We start from the raw sequence: 17566 nt of genomic DNA, 5'->3' as shown, positions 1-17566 counted from the left end.
TGTGTCGAGAAATTTTTGTCACCACCAGGCCTGCCCTAAAAGAGCTCTTGAGGGAAGCAGTAAACATCGAAAGGAACAACCAGTACCAGCCACTGCAAAATCATGCAAAATTGTAAAGACCATCGAGGCTAGGAAGAAATTGCATCAACTAATGAGCAAAATAACCAGCTAACATCATAATGACAGGATCAGATTCATACATAACAATATTAACTTTAAATGTAAATTGACTAAATGCTCCAATTAAAAGACACAGACTGGCAAATTGGATAAAGAGTCAAGACCCATCAGTGTGCTGTATTCAGGAAACCCATCTCACGTGCAGAGACACACATAGGCTCAAAATAAAAGGATGGAGGAAGATCTACCAAGCAAATGGAAAACAAAAAAGGCAGGGGTTGCAATCCTAGTCTCTGATAAAACAGACTTTAAACAAACAAAGATCAAAAGAGACAAAGAAGGCCATTACATAATGGTAAAGGGATCAATTCAACAAGAAGAGCTAACTATCCTAAATATATATGCACCCAATACAGGAGCACCCAGATTCATAAAGCAAGTCCTGAGTGACCTACAAAGAGACTTAGACTCCCACACAATAATAATGGGAGACTTTAACACCCCACTGTCAACATTAGACAGATCGACGAGACAGAAAGTTAACAAGGATACCCAGGAATTGAACTCAGCTCTGCACCAAGTGGACCTAATAGACATCTACAGAACTCTCCACCCCAAATCAACAGAATATACATTTTTTTCAGCACCACACCACACCTATTCCAAAATTGACCACATACTTGGAAGTAAAGCTCTCCTCAGCAAATGTGAAAGAACAGAAATTATAACAAACTGTCTCTCAGACCACAGTGCAATCAAACTAGAACTCAGGATTAAGAAACTCACTCAAAACCAGTTGTACATGGAACCTGAACAACCTGCTCCTGAATGACTACTGGGTACATAATGAAATGAAGGCAGAAATAAAGATGTTCTTTGAAACCAACGAGAACAAAGACACAACATAGCAGAATCTCTGGGGCACATTCAATGCAGTGTGTAGAGGGAAATTTATAGCACTAAATGCCCACAAGAGAAAGCAGGAAAGATCCAAAATTGACACCCTAACATCACAATTAAAAGAACTTGAAAAGCAAGAGCAAACACATTCAAAAGCTAGCAGAAGGCAAGAAATAACTAAAATCAGAGCAGAACTGAAGGAAATAGAGACACAAAAAACCCTTCAAAAAATTAATGAATCCAGGTGCTGGTTTTTTGAAAGGATCAACAAAATTGATAGACCGCTAGCAAGACTAATAAAGAAAAAAAGAGAGAAGAATCAAATAGATGCAATAAAAAATGATAAAGGGGATATTACCACCGATCCCACAGAAATACAAACTACCATCAGAGAATACTACAAACACCTCTACACAAATAAACTAGAAAATCTAGAAGAAATGGATGAATTCCTCGACACAAACATTCTTTAAGAAATAAAAATGAAGGGCTTTTTAAACATACGTAGGTTTAATATCACCCTTTTTTTTCCTCACTGGGATATAAGAAAATTTTCAAGACCATAAGAGTATTGCCTTTGAAGATAAAATTGGATTGTCTAGGACTCTGTCTATCCAGAGCCCATCCTTGTGCTTTTAAATCTATCATTAGTCTTGCTTCTGCAATGTTAATTCCAAAGAAACCGCAATCATTTCAGCAGATATAAGTCTTCCCTTCTACTCCCTTCAAACTTGCTCTGTTATTCATTTTAAAGATGTTCTGGAAGAGCAAATATAGTTGCTGGGTTGCCTCAGGGTCTCCTCAAAGGTTTGTTTGAGGATCTGATTTAGTGACAAGGTTTAGTACAGATAAGGACAAGACTAAAAATACAATCTATCTAAAAGTATTTAGCATAGGCTCAGCACATGGTTGGGGCAGGGTGTTTCTTGTATATGAATCCTCAAATCAACACTGTTTCCTGGAGATTGAGTCTGTAGATGGATGCTATAGATCTAATATAAATCAGCAAGTGTTCCCCTCCACCTCTTCATGCTCCTTAGAAAATTCAACAAGTATTCTATAACATTTTTTTAAGGCTATTAATTGTGCCAGGGTTTTAAAAAAATGTTTTACTTTCATTTGCTTTTCTATTTGAAGATCACCTTCATTATCCTCTGAATTCTGGTAGCTGTTTTTAGTAGTGCAGAGAGGGTCCCTCATTGATTCACCTACTTAATATTGTTTCTACCAGCTTTCACTTGCCATTTGATGGGGAAGTGCTTCCTGTTGCATGAAATGGCAAGTGCAAGCTTACCTAGTAAGAAGTATAATCTGCCATTGCAGAAACTAAGTCTCCTGAGGAAGGATGAAACCTGTAACACAGGCCCCATCTGTAACACACATTGATCAGCTGAATAACTCCCACAGAGCCAAGTATTTAGGTGGCATAAGATAACATAAACATTTGGCCATGGTCTGGAAGAGTGTGTTTTATCAGAAAGAAAGAACAATGGCTTTTGCATCTTTTATTTTCCATTCATGTGTTTAATATCATGATTTATGAAAAGATTGTTAATCGGTTACGATGAAGCCAAGATGGCTATTTTATTTCCCTAGATGTTATAAATTTTAATTTCTGTCAATAATGAGTGATGAGAAAAATAAATCCTTATTCAATCAAGTCACCTTAAATGGAGGACAAATATATTGAATTTAATTCAATGGCTTCAGGGAAGTTTCAGTTAATAACCCTGGATCCAGGAATTTAGAGGAACTCTAATCACCACAGCTAGTCAGTTCATCTTGACCCTATATAATGTTGAAAAACTTATACTCCCTATAATATAGGAGAATCAAGAAATTATTTTCTATGATTTTCTTTAAAACAGATATGTTTTCAAATATAAGCAATCAACAGTTTCTCTTCTAGTAGTACATGCATAGTGTTGGAAACTGTCCAATAAAATGAAGAGTGTACTTTATTTGGAAGGTGGCCAATACAAAATGATAGATGGGGTTATATATTCTTTATCTAATAGAGCCTATAAAGCAGTTTAAAAAAATCTATGATTTACCTAAATAGCAACTCCAGTTAAACAAATTAGTTAGGAAGAGCTTTCAGCTATTCAACTAAGAGCAATAAATAAGATTTCAAAATCAATCACATAATTCTTTTCTGAGATTATGCCAAGATTAACCATATAATATATTGGCTTTCATTTATCCTGACATTAATGTGTATTATAGATTCTGTTGGTTTGTGATCTCCTTAAAATGTATAAAGCATAGTGATAAAAGGAGAGTTAATTTCTGGGTCTTTTTAAAGAACAGCCTGTCAACATGTTCTGTTCCACTTCTGGCTTAAACCTTTTTCAATTCTGAGGTTCATAAGGGCACATTTATAAGTTGTATTATTGTGATATGTTTAATGAAAGCCCTTTGTGTTTCTATTAGATACTTTTTATATTCTACCTTCTCATATAAATGTTATGGAGCTTGTTGTATCCCTTCTAACTGAATTGTAAACTCATTCAGAGCAACCATTATGTCTTACTCATTTCTATACTTCAATTAGAGCCAAGCAATAGCCATCATATACTGGGTGATCTCTAAAAAGGTCTTGGATAAAACTGATGATAATTTGTAAAGGATTTCTACTTAATTGAAAGTAATGATGGCTCAAGGCCAAGAAAATATGCTGCAGCACGAGGTAGAGCTTTCTTTTGGGAGACATCATTATGATTCCATAGTAACTACAAGCAGTCTAGGTAAGGGTGTGGTAAGCATCCTTTCTTTGATTTATAAGGAGAAATCTCCAGATAATATCCAGTTTCTTTTCCTCTGAACTGGTGGGCCAAGTTGAAGGATACAAGTATCCTATCTCTTTGTAAGTCTACCAGCAGTTTCACTGGTGGGTGCCTCTTTAAACCTTTTTATTCCGTTTTCAGAAATAGTGGTCCCTGTAGACTTTAGACTCTCAGTGAGTCTGCAGAAGGCTGGGGAGGGAAGGGCTAGACTTTGATAACAGGAGTCCTATCTGTCCTTTCACAGACCTGGGGAGACCTCAACCCCAGACACTTTTGTAGAGCCCAGCAGCCTGTCACTAAGAGTTTGTCATAAAGCATAATGTATCCCTTGTCATATACACGAAGTTTCAAATTTACCTCCCAATTCTTAACTACCAGTTGACAATTTTCATGACTTTTTGGGCATAGGTCACAGTAACAGTTCATAAAACCACTCCATTATTAGCATTGTATTAGGCATTATGGCAATATCAAAATACACACATGGTACATGGCAAAATCATGACATTTATAATCTACCTTGCAAGGTCGAATGTTGGAAATTATATACACAGATGGTACCTTACAGCAAATTAGATAGTACATATTGAAATGTCTTTAAAACTATTGTGAATTATACAAATGTCAACAAAATGTATAGGAAATAATGATAGCTAGAATATACAAAAATATATTATTAAATTTGTTGTATATATAATTTGTTATCATAATGGTACTATAACATTTGATACTGATCAAAACCAAATGTGGCTTCCTATCAACTGACATCAAAAGTAAAAATACCAAGAGGCATTCTTGAAGAAAGTGTATGAAACAGTGTGATAAACAGACAATTAAGGGAGGTAGCAAAATTCATTTTTTTCATGATACAGAATTTGTACCTTTGGAATTTTGTACCAAATGAATGAGTTGCCTATTTCAAATATTAAATAAAACCTTCACAAGAAGACTGAACTTATTCCACTTGAGTCTCCCGTTCTTTATCATAGAATGCAAGAAGTAGAAGAAAAGGTTAGTTTCAAGTCCTCCTTTTACAGATTTGAAAACTAAGCTCCAAAGAAAGTACTAATACAGCCAGTCTCTCTTTTCAGAAAAATTAGAAAAAATGAAATACATCTACAAAATAAAATTTTGCAAATACTTAGTAGAAAATACCCACATAACTAATCCAAATCAATTTTTATTTTATTTTTGTTTTTATTTTCTTGAGACAGGGTCTCACTCTGTGGCTGAGGCTGAAGTGCAGTGGTGCAATCTCGGCTCACTGCAACCTCTGCCTCCCAGGTTCAAGCGATTCTTGTGTCTCAGCCTCCGGAGTAGCTGGGACTACAGGTGCATGCCACTACACCTGGCTTATTTTTGTATTTTTTGTAGAGATGGGGTTTCCACATGTTGGCCAGGGTAGTCTTGAACTCCTGACCTCAAGTGATTCTCCCACCTCGACCCCCCAAAGTGCTGGGATTACAGGCGTGAGCCACTGCGCCCAGTGCCAAATCAATTTTAACAAGTTTCTTTTTAGACTAGATTGCCAGTTTGCAATGATTGACTTATTTAGGACCACGTTGTTAACAGAAGTAAAAGAGAAGATCAGCCAAAATTAGATGCCAGTTTAGTGACTCATTTAAAGACAACTTACATTTATCATTTTGATTATTTTGTACAATTTATCTCTCAGCTTTGCTCTTTATGACCTTGTTTTCTTAAGAAGAAAATTGCAGTAAATTAATTGTGCAAGCAATGAGTCTTTTCTGTAATAGTTTACTAAAAATCAAATCTCAATCATTGGAACAAGAATAATGAGAAGTATGGAGAAAGAGGAAAGGAGGGGAAGAGCAGAGAGGAGAATTGTAGGAAAACTCACAAAAAAGAAATGCCTCATTGGTATGGTGTAAGATATTTAAAGATAAAGCCTCTTAATGCTGCAGTCATTTTGTTATACTTCCTACACTTCTGATCCAAGTCCATTTTCACAGAACCACTAAATCTAACAGCTGGGAGGGATTTTGAAATTCTCTAGTTTCATTTATTATTCTAATCTAACAAATGAGAAAAACTGAGTTCAGAGAGGTGAATTGACTTTTTTTTTTTTTTTTTTTTTTTTTTAAAGAAAAAGCTGACAAACTAGTAAAAAAGCTTCAACCAGAATTCAGGTTTCCAGGCTTCTCACAGAAGCCATTTGTTTTGCTTTTCCATATAGAAGTTGGTAAAAAGCTTGTTTAAAATGACAGCTTTAGTTAGGCTGTAATTTTTCAAAACATAGAAAAAGATGAAAACTTTCTCTCCTTTTTTGCATCTGTCCTTCTAAGTTTTAATTGTTGACCAGGTAACAGCCTCATAAGCATGAACAGAGAAGTTTATTCCATGCCTAAAACTGTATCCGGAATTGGTGGGTTCTTGGTCTCACTGACTTCAAGAATGAAGCCGCGGACCCTCGCGGTGAGTGTTACAGCTCTTAAGGTGGCGCGTCTGGAGTTTGTTCCTTCTGATGTTCAGATGTGTTCGGAGTTTCTTCCTTCTGGTGGGTTTGTAGTCTCGCTGGCTCAGGAGTGAAGCTGCAGACCTTCGCGGTGAGTGTTACAGCTCTTAAGGCAGTGCGTCTGGAGTTGTTCTTTCCTCCCGGTGGGCTCGTGGTCTCGCTGGGTTCAGGAGTGAAGCTGAAGATCTTCGGGTGTTACAGCTCATAAAAGCAGCGTGGACCCAAAGAGTGAGCAGTAGCAAGATTTATTGAGAAGAGCGAAAGAACAAAGCTTCCACAGTGTGGAAGGGGACCCCAGTGGTTGCCACTGCTGGCTCCGGCAGCCTGCTTTTATTCTCTTATCTGGCCCCACCCACATCCTGCTGATTGGTAGAGCCGAGTGGCCTGTTTTGACAGGGTGCTGATTGGTGCGTTTACAATCCCTGAGCTAGATACAAAGGTTCTCCATGTCCCCATCAGATTAGTTAGATACAGAGTTTGGACATACGGGTTCTCCAAGGCCCCACCAGAGCAGCTAGATACAGTGTGGAGTGGTGCACTCACAAACCTTGAGCTAAACACAGGGTGATGACTGGTGTGTTTACAAACCTTGAGCTAGATACAGAGTGCCGACTGGTGTATTTACAATCCCTGAGCTAGACATAAAGGTTATCCAAGGCCCCACCAGAGCAGCTAGCTACAGAGTGTCGATTGGTGCACTCACAAACCTTGAGCTAAACACAGGGTGCTGATTGGTGTGTTTACAAACACAGAGTGCCGATTGGTGTGTTTACAGTCCCTGAGCTAGATATAAAGGTTCTCCAAGGTGCCACCAGAGCAGCTAGATACAGAGTGTCGATTGGTGCACTCACAACCCTTGAGCTAAGTACAGAGTGCTGATTGCTGTGTTTACAATCCCTGAGCTAGATATAAAGACTCTCCATGTCCTCACCAGACTCAGGAGCCCAGCTGGCTTCACCTAGTGGATCCCGCAGGGGGGCTGCAGGTGGAGCTGCCTGCCAGTCCCGCCCCATGCGCTCGCACTCCTCAGCCCTTGGGTGGTCGATGGGACTGGGCGCTGTGGAGCAGGGGGCGGCGCTCGTCGGGGAGGCTCGGGCTGCACAGGAACCCACAGAGGTGGGGGAAGGCTCAGGCATGGTGGGCTGCAGTCCCGAGGCCTGCCCAGCAAGAAGGCAGCTAAGGCCCGGCGCAGGCGCAGGCGCAGGTGCAGCGCCGGTGGGCTGGCACTGCTGGGGGACCCAGTACACCCTCCGCAGCCGCTGGCCCGGGTGCTAAGTCCCTCATTGCCCGGGCCGGCAGGGCCGGCCGGCTGCTCCGAGTGCGGGGGCCCGCCAAGCTCACACCCACCCGGAACTCCAGCTGGCCCGCAAGCGCCGCATGCAACCCCAGTTCCCGCTCGCGCCTCTCCCTCCACACCTCCCTGCAAACTGAGGGAGTGGGCTCCAGCCTTGGCCAGCCCAGAAAGGGGCTCCCACAGTGCAGCGGTGGGCTGAAGGGCTCCTCAAGTGCCGCCAAAGTGGTAGCCCAGACAGAGGAGGCGCCGAGAGGGAGCGAGGGCTATGAGGACTGCCAGAACGCTGTCACCTCTCAAAACCAAGCTGCTTCTAGCTGTACAAAATGAAATAGCTATCTTCAAAAGGAAGTACAAATCCCCTGTAACATTCGGAGCAACCCAAGTTATTATTGGATCACTGTGAAAGTTGGAAAGATAAGCCCAAAATCATATTTGGGTTTATTTTCTGCATTCTCATCTGATAAAATGAGGTTAGTGATGTGTGTACATGTGTGGTATATGGGTATGTATTTGTGAGAATGTGTGTTGTGTGGGATGTGTGTATCTGTGTGTATGTATTTGTGAGAATGTGTGTGTGTATGTGTGTTGGGAGGGTGTTTGAGTCGGGGTTGAGGCGTGGAGGTTGATATTAACTAGTTTTTCCAGTATCTATACCTGAAGCAAAATAATCTGCCTCTTGCCAGAATGTGATTTTAAAAGGTACAAGGCAAAGCTGTATCCTGTGCTTTGGTGATAACACTAATCAATAATTACGAGCTATTCTTTTGACAGTTTAAAATGTGTTGATGATGTTGGTGGTGGGGGTTAGCCATTTGATATTTAAAGCCAGCTTTAATTTAATTTAATTTTTATCTGTTCTCCCTCTCAGAGATTTAGGCAAAGTTGATTCTCAGCATCCATCAAAGGAAAATGATTATAGCCAAAATACTTTGAGCTTTCACTCAGCAGTTGTATGTTTGAGGCTTTGGAAACACAACATGTTGATCTCAGGTTTTTATGCTAATTCTGTATGTAAGGAAAGGGGGAAAATCTGTTACCATGCCCTTGGAAACCAAAGTGTTCACAGTATTAGTAGCTAAATATTGGTTACAATTTAGTGTTAATTTTCATCCTAAACATCACTTAATATGTGAATTCTTAAGGCATGCCGATGCATCACACAGAGCAGAGACCTTTCCTGATCTGTTTAGGGTTGTGTTCATGGCACCTACAAGACAGCCGGGCATAAATACATGCTGAATGAATGCAGAAAAGAAGAAGTCAGATGTTTGGTTCTAGAATCCTGTCTGTCTTTTTCACTTTATACCCTATGGTTTCAAACAGCTCCCTGAATATATATACTTTAGTTCTGTAGGTTTCATAAAAAGTTCTTGAGGGCCAACTCTGGGCCATCCATGGTGTTTGGCAGTCAAGTAAAGGTCTTTACCTATGAAAAGCTGACGTGGTGGCCTGGGAGAGAGACATTCAAATATTCTCTTTACTCCATCACTCTTCTACAAGATAAGGACTTGGCTGCGTGTGTTCGTATGGTTCTTGGTACTTTACTACCCATAGTATGCTTTATCTCTGGCTAATTGTGTTTCCTGCTCAACAGAAAAGACAGGGAAGATACTATGTTTGCCAGCAGACTCCTGGTGTCTAGTTTATTACCAGCATATGCTGAAGGCTCAGTAAATATTTGCAGATGGAAGAGAGTGAGAGAAGAATGAGAGAGGTCCTGTGGAAAAGTGTGAAGGTATGCACAGGGTACTCTGGGTATTTTAGGAAGTTTCTGGAAAACTTCAGGTAAAGCTTTTTTAGAGCTGTGCCTTGAAGGTTGAATAAAAGGTAGTCTCTAAGATAAAGTAGGAGGAGGTTCCTAAGCTGAGGGCCGTCCACACAGTTGTGGAGGTGGTGACTTAGCATGATCAGGGGAGTGGTCTGCAAGCTCACAAGCACCACTAGAACTGGAGGGTGGTATCCATACTTGGATAACAAAAAGGTCACGTATAAAGCTAGTTCTTTTTACATGTCAGAGCTTTAAAAACTTAACTACACATTGCTATGGATTTATTCGGCCCACTGTTTTCTTTTTGGCCAACTAAAGACCATACTGAAAAGGTAGATCTATGATGTATTCTGTTAACTAAAAGTCTCTCTTGGCATTTCAACAATTTTCACTGACATCCTAAATTTAAAATAGATCAAGAATTTTTTTTGAGTTAAAGATCGTAAGAGAGAACTTCTCATTCCCCCTGGTTTCTGTGCTTGCCCTTTAAAGGAGTTTCTCTCTTTTGAAAGTATTCACTCATTCTATGCCACTTGAGGAGTGACTTAACTGATAAATAACTGGGGAAAGGGGCACTTCATGTGGAGCCACATTCTTTCCCTTACTCCATTGGAAGTTGCCAATGCATGGGCCTGTGTTCTCTCTCTGCAGTGAGTTCACTCCAACTGCTCAGTCCCAGCTCATGAGGGAGCACTGTAAGATCCAGGCTCTCCACTCCCTCTGGGAAGAAGCTCAATTCAGGCTGGGAAGGGAAGGGCTTGGTCTCTCATGCATGTTTTGTTTTCTACTCCCGCATTAACAATAATGAGGTTGATAATATATTGATCCATACGTGATTTCTGTATCTATTTCTCATTTGCTTTAGAACTCTGAAAGGAGACATACGTGATTAAGTGGAACTTTACAATCTAAACAAATGTTACAATAAAGCTAGTTTTATTCTTGGCCTGTTTGTTGTATGTATGTGTATGTGTATTGAGATACAGGGAGAGGACAGGAATGAGAGAGACATACATATATTAACTTTTGTTAACCAGATGTTAAATTAGGCAGCAGGACTTATTCTCTGATGATGCTAGTTATTATAGTTTAAATGAAAATAATCTCTTGGCTCAGCTTAAAATTCAAAAGCAATAAATATTCCAACTACCTTCACTGAAATAACCATTACTTGCAATTTTAAGTGTTTTTGAAAATTTAACTTGTCACCTATTTTCTCTTTAAAGTTTATTAGCTTTTTGGATTCTGAATATTATTTTCCCAGGTGGAATTCTGATAATAACATAAATTTATTTCTACTAATCAATCTTTTTCAGATCATTTGGTATCTAAGTGAAGAATATTATAAGTGAAGTACTAGTATATATTTTAGTAAGAAATTATGGTTTATAAAGTGACTTTATATATATTATTTAGAATAGTGATTCTTAACCACTTTATATTTAATAACTATTTAGCATATAATAAAAGCTATTTACCTCTTCTTAAAAATATATATGAATGCATATGTTCACAGAAATTTCTCAAACCCTGGGAAGGCAGGGTTCTTGAATCAGGCTCCACAGTAGAGATCTGCCACTATATATAGCTCAAGGGCCAGATGTAGCCACTGCCTGTTTTTGTATGGTCTGAAACCTAAGCATCGCTTTTACATTTTTAAATGATAAATAAATACCAAAAGAGGAATATTTTTGACATACGAAATTTAAATATCAATGTTCATAAGTAAAGTTTTATTGGAACACAGCCACACTCATTCATTATCATACTATCTATGGCTCCTTTCCAGGTACAACAGTAGAGCTGAGTAATTTTGAAGACTAAAGTATTATCTGGCTCTTTGTAGAAAACATTTTGCTGATCCCTAATCTCAAGTTTCAAAGTACGTTTTCTGCTTTTAATTGTATTTTGCTGGGTGTTTGTTGAAGTATGCTTAAGTTTAATTAGGATTTGAAAAGAACTTTCTGTACACTACTTTAAAGAATATATATTTACTAAATGGTTTAAAAAATAATATTAGAAGTCATTAACATGGTGTTTGGAAGAGTATTTAATGGCATGGTGAAATGCTTATAATTCTCTAAGTGGGAAAAAAGTGTGAAATAGAATAATCAGTATGACCTCAATTATATAATTTTTTTTAAAGTAGAAACAAGTTTAGAAGAAAATATACTCAGATGTTAAGCCTTTTAATTGAAGTTAAGGAGTATTTAAAATTTTACTTTTCAGTACCTTTCAAATTGTATACTGTAATCTATCACTTTGGTAATAATGAAACATAAGAAAAATATTGAAAAAAATGGGAGTATAATTGTTTAATTAAAAAAAATTATAGGTCAAAAATTAGAATATTTTGGGCTGGGCACGGTGGCTCATGCCTGTAATCCCAGCACTTTGGGAGGCTGAGTTGGGCGGATCATGAGGTCAGGAGATCGAGACCAGCCTGGCTAACATGGTGAAACCCCGTCTCTACTAAAAATACAAAAAATTCGTTGGGTGTGTTGGCGGGCACCTGTAGTCCCAGCTACTAGGGAGGCTGAGGCAGGAGAAGGGCGTGAACCCGGGAGGTGGAGCTTGCAGTGAGCCGAGATTGTGCCACTGCACTCCAGCCTGGGCCTCCGTCTCAAAAAAAAAAAAAAAAAATTAGAATATTTTGTGATAGTATAACTATCAAAATGTCAAAATGTTCAAGGGAACAAATGAATAGACTGAATATAATTACAACACTAGAAATCATTTTTATAAATGAAATCTTAATTTAGATAGCATGACAGCTTGGTGTCAGATTTTTTTCAAATGCAAATTATACCCATGAATCTACTAAGGAAGTGTTGATCTTTATGTGACAAAAAAGCTTAAAGAAAATTGGAAGCATTTTAGTTCTATACTAAGAGGCATTTGGTCAAAATTGATGATAGACAGTTCCTTGTCAATAGGATCCTCTTTAATGTTCATTAGCACAATAGAGAGTTTCATGATATAAAGAAAATTGAACACCTTGACTTTTTCAGTAGGTTTATACTGGCTTGATCTAACTGATCAATAAATGAATGAAAATATGAATGAATGAATTACATGGATGTATGACTTTGGTACTGTCAAAAATAATAAATAGTTTGATACCTTGATCAGGAGAACTGTTAATCTTCTTTTAAAAGTATTAAGGGTCAGAGAGGTAGCAGCAAGATAGCCAACTAGAAGCCCCTGGTGCTTATGCCTCTGTCAAAGACAGCCAGAACAATGGAAAAGCAGCTGCATTTTAAAACTAATAGAAACCTGGTTGAGCACAAAAACTCAGGATGCCTACATAGAGAATAAGGAAATGCCAGGCCTTCACCGTCCCTTCCCCAAGTGGGATCAGCTGGGAGCCAGGAGGAACTTCTTATGGTGAGGAGGTAAGCAGGATGACTCCAACAATCTCCATCAACACCTTGGACACCAACAGACCTTCCCACTGGTGTTCTCTGCAGTCTTCTCAGGCACCAAGCCCAACTGGTGAAGCTGCCTGGAGTCTATATAGCTGTGCTTAGCCAGAGAAGGAGTTGACACTGTGCCCCACCTGCTGTGGCCCATGTGACTATTGGCTATGGCATCTTGGAACAGGAACTACAGCTAGACTGAGCCTTACTCAAGGAGTAAGTAGTCATGGCTCCCCTTCATCCCTGAGACTAAACCACCCCTGAACCACCCCATCCCCAGAGCCCCACATCCCCAATATGTGCTGTTAGCAGCTGTTAACACTTTTTCCTGTGGGGTCAAGTGGAAGTGGAATTGCTCTACCAACTCCTCCCCCTTCCCCTGCTGAAGCAGCACCCTGTCTCTTGGGAAAACAGTACCTTGGCTATTCAGAGCAGTCATGTCTCCCTGGTGTCTAAGTTGAAGTGGTGCCCTGCATCCTAGGAAATGGTGCCTTGGCCATCCACAGCAGTCATGCACTCCATTACTTAAGCTTAACTGATGCCCTGCATCCCAAGAAAACAGTGCTTGTGCAGCCCAGAACAGTCACATCCTTCAAGCCTGAGCTGAAGTGGCACGTTGTCCCTTGGGGAGTTAGTGCTCTGGCTGAGCTGAGCAGAAACTGAGCTGAGACAGCCTGCTCTATAAACTGAACAACTTTAGACTTTGATTCCCTGGAGCTGGCCTAGCTCTCTAGAGTCGCAGATGCAGAAGTACCCCTCTATCTAGGGAGTGGAGTCATTGCTGTGTTTTTTCTTACCCACCTGTCATCCAGGGAACAAACAACAGCTGTCCTCCATCATTCTGGAGTACTGAAAGCAAATACACTTGGCCCCACACATTCTGGGATACTGCTGAGCACCACCATCCCAGGGTCTACAATCACTACTACCCAGTGTCTCATCCCTTGGAACCTGAGTTGCCACTGAGCCCTATTGACTCAGGTTCCTGAATTGCAGCCATACTGTGCTCCCAAGGCCAAATTTCCAGAGCACTCCTTATTTCCTGGAGTCAGGCCAGTGCTGTGCCCTGCCCCCAGGGGTAGAATCACAGCTACAACCTGGCACCCTGAGCCTGAGCTGCTAGGGGGTGCCTCAGAATCATAGATCCTGGCTCTGTGGGTAACCTACATCCAACCCTGCCACAAGGGGTGAAGCTGCACCCCAAGCCCAGTTGCCTCAATAGCTTTATGAGATACTGAGCTGAAAACTCCTACTGCACATAGAATCCTGATCACTGCATGTAGAACCCATGCCACTGCAGCTGCTTGTAGGCCATGTCAGACTTGAAGCCAAATGGGATGCACTCAGCTAAGTCTCCTTATTTTAGAGAAAACCAGAATAGGAGGATCCCAGAAGCCCTTAACACAAAGAACATTAAAAACCTATGTTGCCAATGCCATTGCCACAAACCTCTAAGCATAGGCTATGAGACACCCACAGTTATTCCTGACCTTGAATACAACTGAAGAAGCTGCACAGAGACTATATCTCTATACCTATCTGGAAACATAGTCACTACACCTTTTCTAACTGCACAGTAAAACTCAACTGCAGGATGAAAGACTTTCTTTATGAAAATCACTCCACAAAGTTTGAAAAAGGTGATTATTTCACTAGATACATAGACATCAATGCAGAGACACAAGAAACATGAAAAAGCAAGGAAATAAGAGACCAACAAAGGAATATAATAACTCTCTAGTAACAGACCCCAATGAAAAGGAAATCAATTAATTGCCAAAAAAAGAAATGTAAAATAATGATTGTAAGGAAACTCAATTAGATACAAGAAAATACAGATACACAATTAAATAAGAAAAACAATTCACAATATAAGTGAAAAATTCAATAAAGAGATAAAAATCATAAAAAGAACAAAACAAGAATCCTGCAGTTGAATAATTCAATGAATAAAATATAAAATACGATAGAGAGCTTCAGCAGCAGACTTGATCAAGCAGGGAAAAGAATCTCTGAACTTAAAGCTAGGTCTTTTGAAATTACCCAGTCAGAGAAAAGAAAAAAAGAAATAAGAATGAAAATGAGTGAAGAAATCCTGTAAGACTTATTGGAAAACATTAAACAAACAGATATTTGTATTATGGGATTTCCAGAAGGAGAAGATAAGGAAAAAGTATAGAAAGCCTGTTTAATAAAATGATAACTGAAAACTTCCCAATTTAGTGGTGGGGGTTGTGGAGGAGGGATATTTGAACATCCAGCTCCAGGAAACTCAAATTTCCCCAAATAGATTCAATCCCAAAAAGGTCCTCTTAGAGGTACATTATAGGCAAATTGCCACAAGTCAAAGACAGAGAGTTCCAAAAACAGCAAGAGAAAATTGTCAAGTCACATAAGAGAACTGCATTAGACTAATAAATTTTGCTACAGAAACCTCACAGGCGAGGAGAGAATAGAGTTATAAACTCAAATTGATGAAAGAAGAAAAAAAAAATTGCTAGCTAAGAATACTATACCCAGCAAAGTTATCCTTCAGAAATTAGGAAGAAATAAAGCCTTCTCGAGGCAACCCAAAACTGAAGGTATTCACCACCACTCACCTGGCCTTACCAGAAATGCTTAAGTGATTTCCACTTACATCTGGAAGTGAAAATCACTGTCATGAAAGCACACAAAAAGTATAAAGCTCTTGGTAAAGCAGATATATGAGGAGAAAGAGAAAAGAATCAAACCTTGTCACTACAGAAAACCACCAAACCACAATGATTAACTATAAGAGAAAAAGAAAGGAACAAAAGATATACAAGACAACAGGAAAACAACAAAATGGTGGGTGTAAGTCCTCACTTATCAATAATAACCTTGACTGTAAACAGACTAAATTCCCAACTGAAAAGATATAGACTAGCTGAATGAATTAAAAAAAAGAGACCTAACTATATGCTGCCTAAAAGAAACTCACCTCACTTAAAAAGACACATATAGAATAAAAATAAGGGATGGAAAAAGAAATCCATACAAATGGAAACCAAAAGCAAGGGAGAATAGCTATACTTGTTTCAGATAAAGCAGACTTTAAACAAAAAGCCATAAAAAGAGACAAGGTTATTGTCACTTCAGCAAGAAGATGTAACAATTGTAAACATACACACCCAATACCAAAACATCCAGATTTATAAAGCAAATAATTAAACCCAAAGGAGAAATAGATTTCAGTACAATAATTGTTGGGGACTTCAACACCACTCAGCATTGGACAGATCATTCAGGCAGAAAATTAACAAAGAAACATTTAATTTAAACCGCACTTTAGACCAAATGAACCTACCAGACATTTACAGAACATTTCATTCAACAGCTGCAAAATACATATTCTTTTCATTAGAAAATGAAACATTCTTTAGGATAGACCACATGTCAGACCACAAAACAAATCTTAACAAATTTAATAGAAATCATATCAATTTTTGACCACAATATAATAAAACTAGAAATCAAAATAACAAGAGGAACTTTAAAAATTGTACAAATACATAGAAATTATACAACATGTTCCTGAATAACAAATTAGTCAATGAAGAAATTAAGAGGAAGATTTTTAAATATCTTCAAACAAATGAAAATAGAAACACAAAATACCAAAACATCTGGGGTATAGCAAAAGCAGTATTAGAAGATAAGTGTGCAGCAACAAACACCTATATCAAAAAAGTAGAAAGATATCAAATAAACAAGCTCATGATGCACTTCAAGAAACTAGAAAAGGAAGAGTAAGCCAAGCCCAAAATTAGAAGGAAAGAAAGAAAAGCATACATAAATAAAATTAAGACTAAAAAATACAAAATATCAACAAAATGGAAAGTTGAGTTTTTTTGAAAAGATAAACAAAATCAACATTCCATTGGCTTGACTACCCAAGAAAAACATAAAGGTCCCAATAAAATCAGGAATGAAAAGGAGACATTACAACTAATACCATAGAAATACAAAAAATTATCAGAGACTATTATAAACAGCTATATACCAAAAACTTTAGAAGACCTGGCAGAAATGGGTAAATTCCTGCACACAAACAATCTATCAAAAGTGAACCAACAAGAAAGAGAACACCTGAACACACCAATTACAAGTAATGGCATTAAGTCTGTAATAAAAAGTCTCATCAAAAAGAAGCTCAGAATATGACAGCTTCACTCTGGAATTCTACCAAAGATTTATAGAAGAACTAATACAAATTATCCTCAAATTCTTCCAGAAATTGAAGATAAGGGAATTCTTTAAAACTCATTCTACGAGGCCAGTGTTACCTTGATACCAAAACTAGTCAAGGATGCAATAACAACAAAAGAAAACAATAAGCCAATAAACATGATAAGCATAGATGCAAAAATCCTCAATAGAATACTTGGGAACCAATCTGGCAGCACATTAAAGAGATTATTCACCATGTAGGTAAGATTTATCCCAGGGATGTAATATACAAATGAATAAATGTGATACATTACATCAACAAAATGAAGGGCAAAAACCATTTGATCTTCTCAAAAGATACAGAAAATGTATTTGAGAAAAATTCAACATGCCCTCATGATAAAAATTCTCAGCAAGTTAGGTATAGAAGGAATGTACTTCCACATAATTAAAGCCATGTGTGACAAACCCACAGCCAATATCACACTGAATGGTAAAAAGTTTAAAGCTTTTCTTCTAAGATTTGGAACAAGACAATGATCTCACTTTCATCACTTTTATTCAAAATAGTACTGGAAGCCCTAGACAGAGCACTTAGGCTAGAGAAAGAGA

At 38.5% G+C, this 17566-nt stretch overlaps 1 protein-coding gene across 2 annotated transcripts in view; it reads right to left on the bottom strand.

Moving 5' to 3' along the window:
* FHL5 (four and a half LIM domains 5) overlaps positions 1–17566 on the bottom strand; it is a 59186-nt gene that overhangs the window by 36150 nt on the left and 5470 nt on the right. The gene's annotated exons all lie outside the window — the stretch shown is intronic.

The sequence above is a fragment of the Pongo abelii genome, chromosome 5 (assembly GCF_028885655.2).
Source record: "Pongo abelii isolate AG06213 chromosome 5, NHGRI_mPonAbe1-v2.0_pri, whole genome shotgun sequence".
NCBI lineage: Eukaryota > Metazoa > Chordata > Mammalia > Primates > Hominidae > Pongo > Pongo abelii.
The sequence above is the reverse complement of the archived record's forward strand: the minus strand, read 5'-3'. Positions and strand labels throughout refer to the sequence as shown.